At 40.8% G+C, this 8685-nt stretch overlaps 1 pseudogene; it reads right to left on the bottom strand.

The window, feature by feature from the left end:
* Positions 1-224: 224 nt before the first annotated feature.
* LOC114615443 lies at positions 225-1493 on the bottom strand (annotated as a pseudogene).
* Between the last annotated feature and the right edge of the window lie 7192 nt (positions 1494-8685).

Raw genomic sequence — 8685 nt, 5'->3', positions numbered from 1 at the left:
GGAATGTCTTTTTTGATTCAGTCTATTTGGTGCTCTGTATGCTTCTTGTATCTTGATAGGCATCTCTTTCTTTAGGTTAGAGTCATATTCTTCTGTGATTTTACTCACAATATTTTTTTTTTGTGCTTTTGACCTTTTATTTTTAGATTTCTCCATTTATTTATTTATTAATTTATTTTAATTTTGTAGTTATATTTATGTACAGAAAACTTAGTGTACGTTTTTTAGTCCAGTTTAGTGGTGAGTTCTTTAGCCTTTGCCTTTTCCAGTGTGGCAATTCGAGCCACAGACTTAGGATCCAGGACATTGCCTCCCTAGTGGCGGCAGATCTCGTCATATCTGTCATTATAATTGGTCCTAATATGTGGGGAAAATTTAAGAAGGGTGCCGTGGCGGGTCCCACATTAGGGAGGGAATCCTATGGTTCCAGCGGCCTGAGGGCCTTGGCGGCGGCAGGCCCCAGTAACACGAGGAAGTCCTTGGTTCCAAAAAGGTTTATTGTCATGGCAGATAATAGATGAATCTAGGTGTACCCCCCCAAAACTCAGGGCAGTCCCGAGTTATATAGGGAGGGAGAAAGGGGGAGGATCTGGGAGAGGATCTGGGGGAGGCATGTTTAATTTGCTCTGCTCTCTGGCCTTCATTAGTATGTAAATCCCTAGGGCCTGAGGCCTATAGCCTGGCCTATGTGACTCTATGGAGACTGTGACTGCTTTTCAGGATCCTGGATGATGGGGGGGACCGAACTCCTGCCGGTTCTCGAGCAGAATTCCATGCAGAATCTCGGGGTTCTAGGCACCTGCTCAACCATGACCCAGTATACCCTTACGCAGTCCCACACTAATAGTTTCCACCAGCTTAGTCAGAGCACCCTTGTCTTCTGAGTTAACCTGTGTGAAGGAAACAGTGGTGCATGTCTTCCTGTGGACCAGGCGCCCCAGCTTGGCCTTTCCCTTGATGATGCAGTAGGGTACCACCATCTTTTGTCACAGGACAGGCAGGAAAATCACCAGCTCAATGGGGTCTACATCATGGGCAATCACCACCAGTTGAGTCTTCTTGTTCTCCACCAAGGTGATGACTGTATTAATTCCTACTCAGAGGTCAGGTGGTCTCTTAGTTGGGACGTCCCCTTTGCCAGCAGCTTTCTTCTCAGCATGGGCTAGTAGCCTTTGCTTCTTCTATTGATTTGTCTCTGGCCTGGACTTGTGGGCAAGTTTAAGCAGCTGAGTGGCTGTTTTCCTGTCCTGGGTGAACTGGTTAATGGCAGGAGGTACTTTGAGCCATTAATAGAGGATGGCTCTTTGCCGCTGCAGCCTGATGTATCAGGGCCATTTGACGAAGCGTATTCGATCTCTTTTGTGCTGGATGTCCTGCCCAATGGTGAAGTTCTTGGACCTTTTCTCGAACAAAGGATTGACCATTGTTTTGGCCTCCAAAATGGCGAGGTCCAGGGCCACCTTCTTCCCCTTGGTCTTCTTTCCTTTGGGCATCTTGCTCAGCTGGAGGAGAAAGAAAAAAAAACAGATTTCACCTTTTCATAGCATGCAAGGTTTCTTTCATCTTTTGTGCCTGCATTTTATTGCATTTAACTTTTTATTGGCCTACTGTCTTCAATGCCTGAAATCCTCTTTTCTATATTGTGTATTTTGTTGGTGAGGCTTCCCTTCAAGGTTCCTGTTCAAAGTCCTAAAATTTTCACTTTCAGTTTTCCCTCAGTTTGCATTTTTGTTATTGATTCTATTTCTACCTTCAGGTTCTGAAAACTTTTCTTCAATTTATTCCACTGATTATCTGTGATTTCATAGATTTAACTAATGGATTCATTCACATCTCCTTTAAAGCCCTTTATCATATTCATAATAGATATTTTGAAATTCTTGTCTTGTATTTCAACTATATTTTATTTATCATGGCCTATTGTAGTAGGGTTCCTGGGCTTTAGTGAAAACATATTGTCCTGTCTATTATTGATTCTGTTTTATACTGGCATCTTAAGTGTCTGGGTTTTATTGTAATTCTGATTTGTCATTGTTGTGTGGGTTTCTGTTGCTTGGTTTATGTTACTTTCTCTGGATCTTAGTAGCATGTGTTGTCTGTGGGTTGCCTGCGAGTGCTTCTGAATCCCTGTCAGGTATGACCACTGAAGATCCTGGGTAGAACTTCTTTCTAAGTATTAGAAGCAAACATGAAGGAATTGGAAATGGGCTAGAAGGAAGGCAGACTTTGGAGGATTCACAGGAGGGATAAAAGCTGAGTTTGACAGGAAGATCTGATGGAAACACCTGTGACCACGATTCTTCTTTGCTCTGACTACACATACATTGTGCTTGTATGGGAGTAGAGTTTATCTGTCTCAGAAGCTTCTAGTTTCTAGTTGTTTTTTCCTTAATAAAAAATATACTGAGCTTGAAAAATTATTGTTGTTAGCATCATAAAAGAGCACACATGGTATTCACTCACTGATAATTGGATATTAGCTCAGAAGCTTGCAATACCCAATGGAATGGTCTTCAGATGGCCCCGCCTTCAGTTTCTGTCCCTCACTTTGTCTCCATATTTGCTCCCTTGAGTATTTTGTTGCTCCTTCTAAGAAGGACCAAATCACCCCCACTTGGTCTTCCTTTTTCATGAGCTTCATGTGGCCTGTGAGTTGCATCTTGGGCATTTCAAGGTTCTGGGCTAATGTCTAATAATCAGTGAGTGAATACCATGTGTGTTCTTTTGTGATTGGCTTTCCTCACTCAGGATGATAATTTCTAGTTCCATCCATTTACCTAGGAAAATCTCGAATTCATTGTTTTTAATAGCTGAGTAATACTCCATTGTGTAAATATACCACATTTTTTTGAATCCATTCCTCAGTTGAAGGACATCTGGGTTCTTTCCAGCTCCTGGCTATTATAAATAAGGCTGCTATGAACATAGTTGAGCATATGTCCTTGTTATATGTTTGAGCATCTTCTGGGTATATGCCTAGGAGTGGTATAGCTGGATCCTCAGGTAATGTTACGTCCAATTTTCTAAGAACCGCCAGACTGATTTCCAAAGTGGTTGCACCATCTTGCAGTCCCACCAACAATGGAGGAGTGTTCCTCTTTCTCCACACTCTCGCCAGCATCTACTATCACCTGAGTTTTTAATCTTAGCCATTCTGACTGGTGTGAGATGGAATCTCAGGGTTGTTTTGATTTGCATTTCCCTGATGACTAAGGATACTGAACATTTCTTTAGGTGCTTCTCAGCCTCTCGAGTTTCCTCCGTTGAAAATTCTTTGTTCAGCTCTATACCCCAGTTTTTAATAGGGTTATTTGGTTGTCTGGAGTCTAATTTTTTGAGTTCTTTGTATATATTGGATATTAGCACTCTATCAGATGAAGAATTGGTAAAGATCTTTTCCCAATTTGTTGGTTGTCGTTTTGTCCTATTGACAGTGTCCTTTGCCTTACAGAAACTTTGCAATTTTATGAAGTCCCATTTGTCAATTCTTGATCTTAGAGCATATGCCATTGGTGTTCTTTTCAGGAACTTTTCCCCTGTGCCCAAGTATTCGAGGCTCTTCCCTACCTTCTCTTCTATTAGTTTCAGTGTATCTGGTTTTATGTGGAGGTCCTTTATCCACTTAGGCTTGAGCTTTGTACAAGGAGATAAGAATGGATCAATTTTCATTCTTCTACATGTTGTCCTCCAGTTGAACCAGCACCATTTGTTGAAAATGCTGTCCTTTTTCCACTGGACAGTTTTAGCTCCTTTGTCAAAGATCAAGTGACCATAGGAGTGTGGGTTCATTTCTGGGTCTTCAATTCTATTCCATTGATCTTCGTGCCTGTCTCTGTACCAATACCAGGTAGTTTTTATCACTATTGCTCTGTAGTACAGCTTGAGGTCAGGGATGGTGATTCCTCCCGAAGTTCTTTTATTGTTGAGAATAGTTTTCGCTATCCTGGGTTTTTTGTTATTCCAAATGAATTTGAGAATTTTCTTTTCTAACTCTGTGAAGAATTGAGTTGGGATTTTAATGGGAATTGCATTGAATCCGTAGATTGCTTTTGGCAAGATGGCCATTTTTATTATATTAATCCTGCCAATCCATGAGCATGGGGGATCTTTCCATCTTCTGAGATCTTCTTCGATTTCTTTCTTCAGGGACTTGAAGTTCTTGTCATACAGGTTTTTCACTTGCTTGGTTAGATTCACACCAAGGTATTTTATATTATTTGCAACTATTGTGAAGGGTGTCATTTCCCTAACTTCTTTTTCAGTCTGTTTATCTTTCATGTAGAGGAAGGCTACTGATTTGTTTGAGTTGATTTTATAACCAGCCACTTTGCTGAAGTTATTTATCAGTTTTAGGAGTTCTCTGGTGGAAGTTTTGGGGTCACTTAAGTATACTATCATATCATCTGCAAATAGTGATATTTTGACTTCTTCCTTTCCTATTTGTATCCCTTTGATTTCTTTTTGTTCTCTAATTGCTCTGGCTAGGACTTCCAGTAGTATATTGAATAGGTAGGGGGAGAGTGGGCAGCCTTGTCTAGTCCCTGATCTTAGTAGGATTACTTCAAGTTTCTTTCCATTTAGTTTGATGTTGGCTACTGGTTTGCTGTAAATTGCTTTTACTATGTTTAGGTAGGGGCCTTGAATTCCTGATCTTTCCAAGACTTTTATCATGAAGGGATGTTGAATTTTATCAAATGCTATCTCAGCATCTAGTGAGATGATCATGTGGTTTTTTTCTTTGAGTTTGTTTATATAGTGGATTAAATTGATGGATTTCCAAATATTGAACCATCCCTGCATTCCTAGGATAAAACCTACTTGATCATGATGGATGATTATTTTGATGTGTTCTTGGATTCAGTTTGCTAGAATTTTATTGAGTATTTTTGCATCGATGTTCATAAGGGAGATTGGTCTGAAGTTCTCTTTCTTTGTCGGGTCTTTGTGGGGTTTGGGTATGAGTGTAATTGTAGCTTCATAGAACGAATTGGGTAGTGTTCCTTCTGTTTCTATTTTGTGGAATAGTTTGAACAGAATTGGTATTAGGTCTTCCTTGAAGGTCTGATAGAATTCAGCACTAAAACTATCTGGTCCTGGGCTTTTTTTGGTGGGGAGACTTTTAATGACTGCTGCTATTTCCTTAGGGGTTATGGGACTGTTTAGACGGTTTATCTGCTCCTGATTTAACTTTGGTACCTGGTATCTGTCTAGGAAGGTTTCCATTTCATCCAGGTTTTCCAGTTTTGTTGAGTATAGGCCTTTGTAGTAGGATCTGATGATTTTTTGAATTTCTTCAGTTTCTGTTGTTATGTCTCCCTTTTCAGTTCTGATTTTATTAATTTGGATACTGTCTCTGTGCCCTCTAGTTAATCTGGCTAAGGGTTTATCTATCTTGTTGATTTTCTCAAAGAACCAGCTCCTGGTTTTGTTGATATTTTGTATTGTTCTTTCTGTTTCTATTTGGTTGATTTCAGCCCTGAGTTTGATTATTTCCTGCCTTCTACTCCTCCTTGGTGTATTTGCTTCTTTTTGTTCTAGAGCTTTTAGTTGTGCAGTCAAGTTGTTAGTGTGTGCTCTCTCCAGTTTCTTTTTGTAGGCACTTAGAGCTATGAGTTTTCCTCTTAGCACTGACTTCATGGAGTCCCACAAGTTTTGGTATTATGTGTCCTCATTTTCATTGAATTCTAAAAAGTCTTTTATTTCTTTCTTTATTTCTTCCTTGACCAAGTCATCATTGAGTAGAGAGTTGTTCAGTTTCCATGTGCACGTGGGTTTTCCATTGGTTTTGTCATTATTAAAGACCAGTCTTATTCCGTGGTGATCTGATAAGATGCAAGGGATTATCTCAATCTTTTTGTATCTGTAGAGGCCTGTTTTGTGACCAATTATATGGTCTATTTTGGAGAAGGTACCATGAGGTGCTGAGAAAAAGGTATATTCTTTTGTTTTAGGATGAAATGTTCTATAGATGTCTGTTAAGTCCATTTGGTTCATAACTTCTGTTAATGTCAAAGTGTCTCGGTTTAGTTTCTGTTTCCATGATCTGTCTATTGCTGAGAGTGGGGTGTTGCAATCCCCCACTATTATTGTGTGAGGTGTAATGTGTGTTTTGAGCTTTAGTAAAGTTTCTTTTATGTATTTAGGTGCCCTTGCATTTGGAGCATAGATGTTCAGAATTGAGAGTTCACCTTGGTAGATTTTTCCTTTGATGAGTATGAAGTGTCCTTCCTTATCTTTTTTGATTAATTTTGGGTGAAAGTTGATTTTATTTGATATTAGAATGGCTACTCCGGCTTGTTTCTTGGGACCATTGGCTTGGAAAATTGTTTTCCACCCTTTTAGTCTGAGGTAGTGTCTGTTTTTGTCACTGAGGTGCGTTTCTTGTATGCAGCAAAATTCTGGGTCTTGTTTGTATATCCAGTCTGATAGTCTGTGTCTTTCTATTGGGGAATTGAGACCACTGATGTTAAGAGATATTAAGGAAAAATGATTGTGGCTTCCTGTTGTTTTTGTTATTAGAGGTAGAATTATGTTTGTATAGTTATCTTCTTTTGGGGTTGTTGGAAGACTACTTCCTTGCTTTTTCTAGGTTGTAGTTTCCCTCCTTGTGTTGGCATTTTCCATCAATTATCCTTTGAAGTGGTGGGTTTGTGGGAAGATATTGTGCAAGTTTGGTTTTGTCATGGAATATCTTGGTTTCACCATCTATAGTGATTGGGAGTTTTGCTGGGTATAGTAGTCTGGGCTGGCAATTGTGTTCTCTTAGGGTCTGTATGATGTCAGTCCAGGCTCTTCTGGCTTTTATAGTCTCTGGTGAGAAGTCTGGTGTAATTCTTATAGGTCTACCTTTATATGTTACTTGACTTTTTTCCCTTACTGCTTTTAGTATTTTTTCTTTGTTTTGTGCATCTGATGTTTTGATTATTATGTGACAGGAGGTATTTCTTTTCTGGTCTAGTTTATTTGGTGTTCTGTAGGCTTCTTTTATGTTCATGGGCATCTTGTTCTTTAGGTTAGGGAAGTTTTCCTCAATAATTTTGTTGAAGATATTTACTGGCCCTTTAATTTGGGAATCTTCATTCTCATCTATACCTATTATCCTTAGGTTTGGTCTTCTCATTGTGTACTGGATTTCCTGGATGTTTTGAGTTAGGAGTTTTTTGCATTTTGCATCTTCTTTGACAACTATGTCAATATTTTCCATAGTATCTTCTGCATTTGAGATTCTCTCTTCTATCTCTTGTATTCGGTTGGTGGTGCTTCCGTCTATGACTCCTGATCTCTTTCTTAGGTTTTCTATATCCATGGTTGTCTCCCTTTGAGCTTTCTTTATTGTTTCTATTTCCATTTTCAGATCCTGAATGTTTTTAATTCCTTCTTTGTGTTTTCCTGTATTTCTTTAAGGGATTTCTGTGATTCCTCTTTAAGGGCTTCTACCTGTTTACTTGTACTGTCCTGTATTTCTTTAAGGGAGTTACTTATGTCCTTCTTATAATCCTCTATCATCATCATGAGAAGTGATTTTAATTCTGAATCCTACTTTTCAGGTGTGATGGGGTGTCCAGGGCTTGGGACAACTGGGTACTGATGATGCCAAGAAACTTTGGTTTCTGTTGCTTATGTTCTTGTGCTTTCCTTTCGCCATCTAGTTAACTCTAGTGTTACCTGCCCTCACTGTGTAAGACTGGTGTCTGTATTTCCAGTTATCTTGCTTGTTGCAGAGCTCCTCAGAGTCCAGATGTCTCTGTGGTCTTATGATCCTAATCTCCTGGGTGGAAGAACTCCTGGGACTCAGGCCACCTCTTGGATCTGGAAATCCTTCTGCTCTGGGTGCAGTGGTTCCTCTAGGATGGCTCAGGATATGATGTCTCCCAAGTGCAAACCAGCTCAGTGTCTGCTTCTCTGAGTGCAGTGGCTCCTCTAGGATGGCCCAGGATTCAGTATCTCCACAGGAGCAGACCCACTCTGTGTCTTCCTCAGCCCAAAGGACCAGGCAGGGGTGGAAGGTAACTGGAATTCTGGAGGGGCGGGGTTTGGGTAGCTGGTGGGTCCTGAATGTCCCTGGCTCCCAGATGTAACTCTGGGGCTTAGGGAGTGAAATAGAGTTCTTACTGGCTGCTCTGAGTGCAGTGGCTCCTCTAGGATGGCCCAGGATTCAGTATCTCCAAAGGAGCAGACCAACTCTGTGTCTGCCCCAGCCCAAAGGACCAAGCAAAGGCAATACCCAAGATTTCAACTCAGAGACCACATGAAGCTCATGAAGAAGGAAGACCAAAGTGTGGGTGCTTCGGTCCTTCTTAGAAGGAGCAACAAAATACTCAAGGGAGCAAATGTGGAGACAAAGTGTGGGACAGAAACTGAAGGAAGGGCCATCTGGAGACCATTCCACCTGGGTAGCCATCCCATGTGCAGTCACCAAAGGTAGACGCTGATGTGGATGTCAGGAAGTCCATGCTGACAGGAGCCTGATATAGCTGTCTCCTTAGAAGTCTGCCGGAGTCTGACATATTCAGAGGTGGATGCTCACAGCTAACCATTGAACTGATCGAAAGGTTCCCAATGGAGGAGTTAGAAGGAGCTTTAGCAGCAGAAAGGGTTTGCAGCCCCATGAGGAGAGCAACAATACCAACCAACCAGAGCTCCCAGGGTCTAAACCACGAGCTTGGGAGCACATAGGGAGGAATC

The sequence above is a fragment of the Grammomys surdaster genome, unplaced genomic scaffold, assembly GCF_004785775.1.
Source record: "Grammomys surdaster isolate TR1022 unplaced genomic scaffold, NIH_TR_1.0 126679, whole genome shotgun sequence".
Lineage (NCBI taxonomy): Eukaryota > Metazoa > Chordata > Mammalia > Rodentia > Muridae > Grammomys > Grammomys surdaster.
This window is presented reverse-complemented; position numbering and strand designations above follow the sequence as displayed.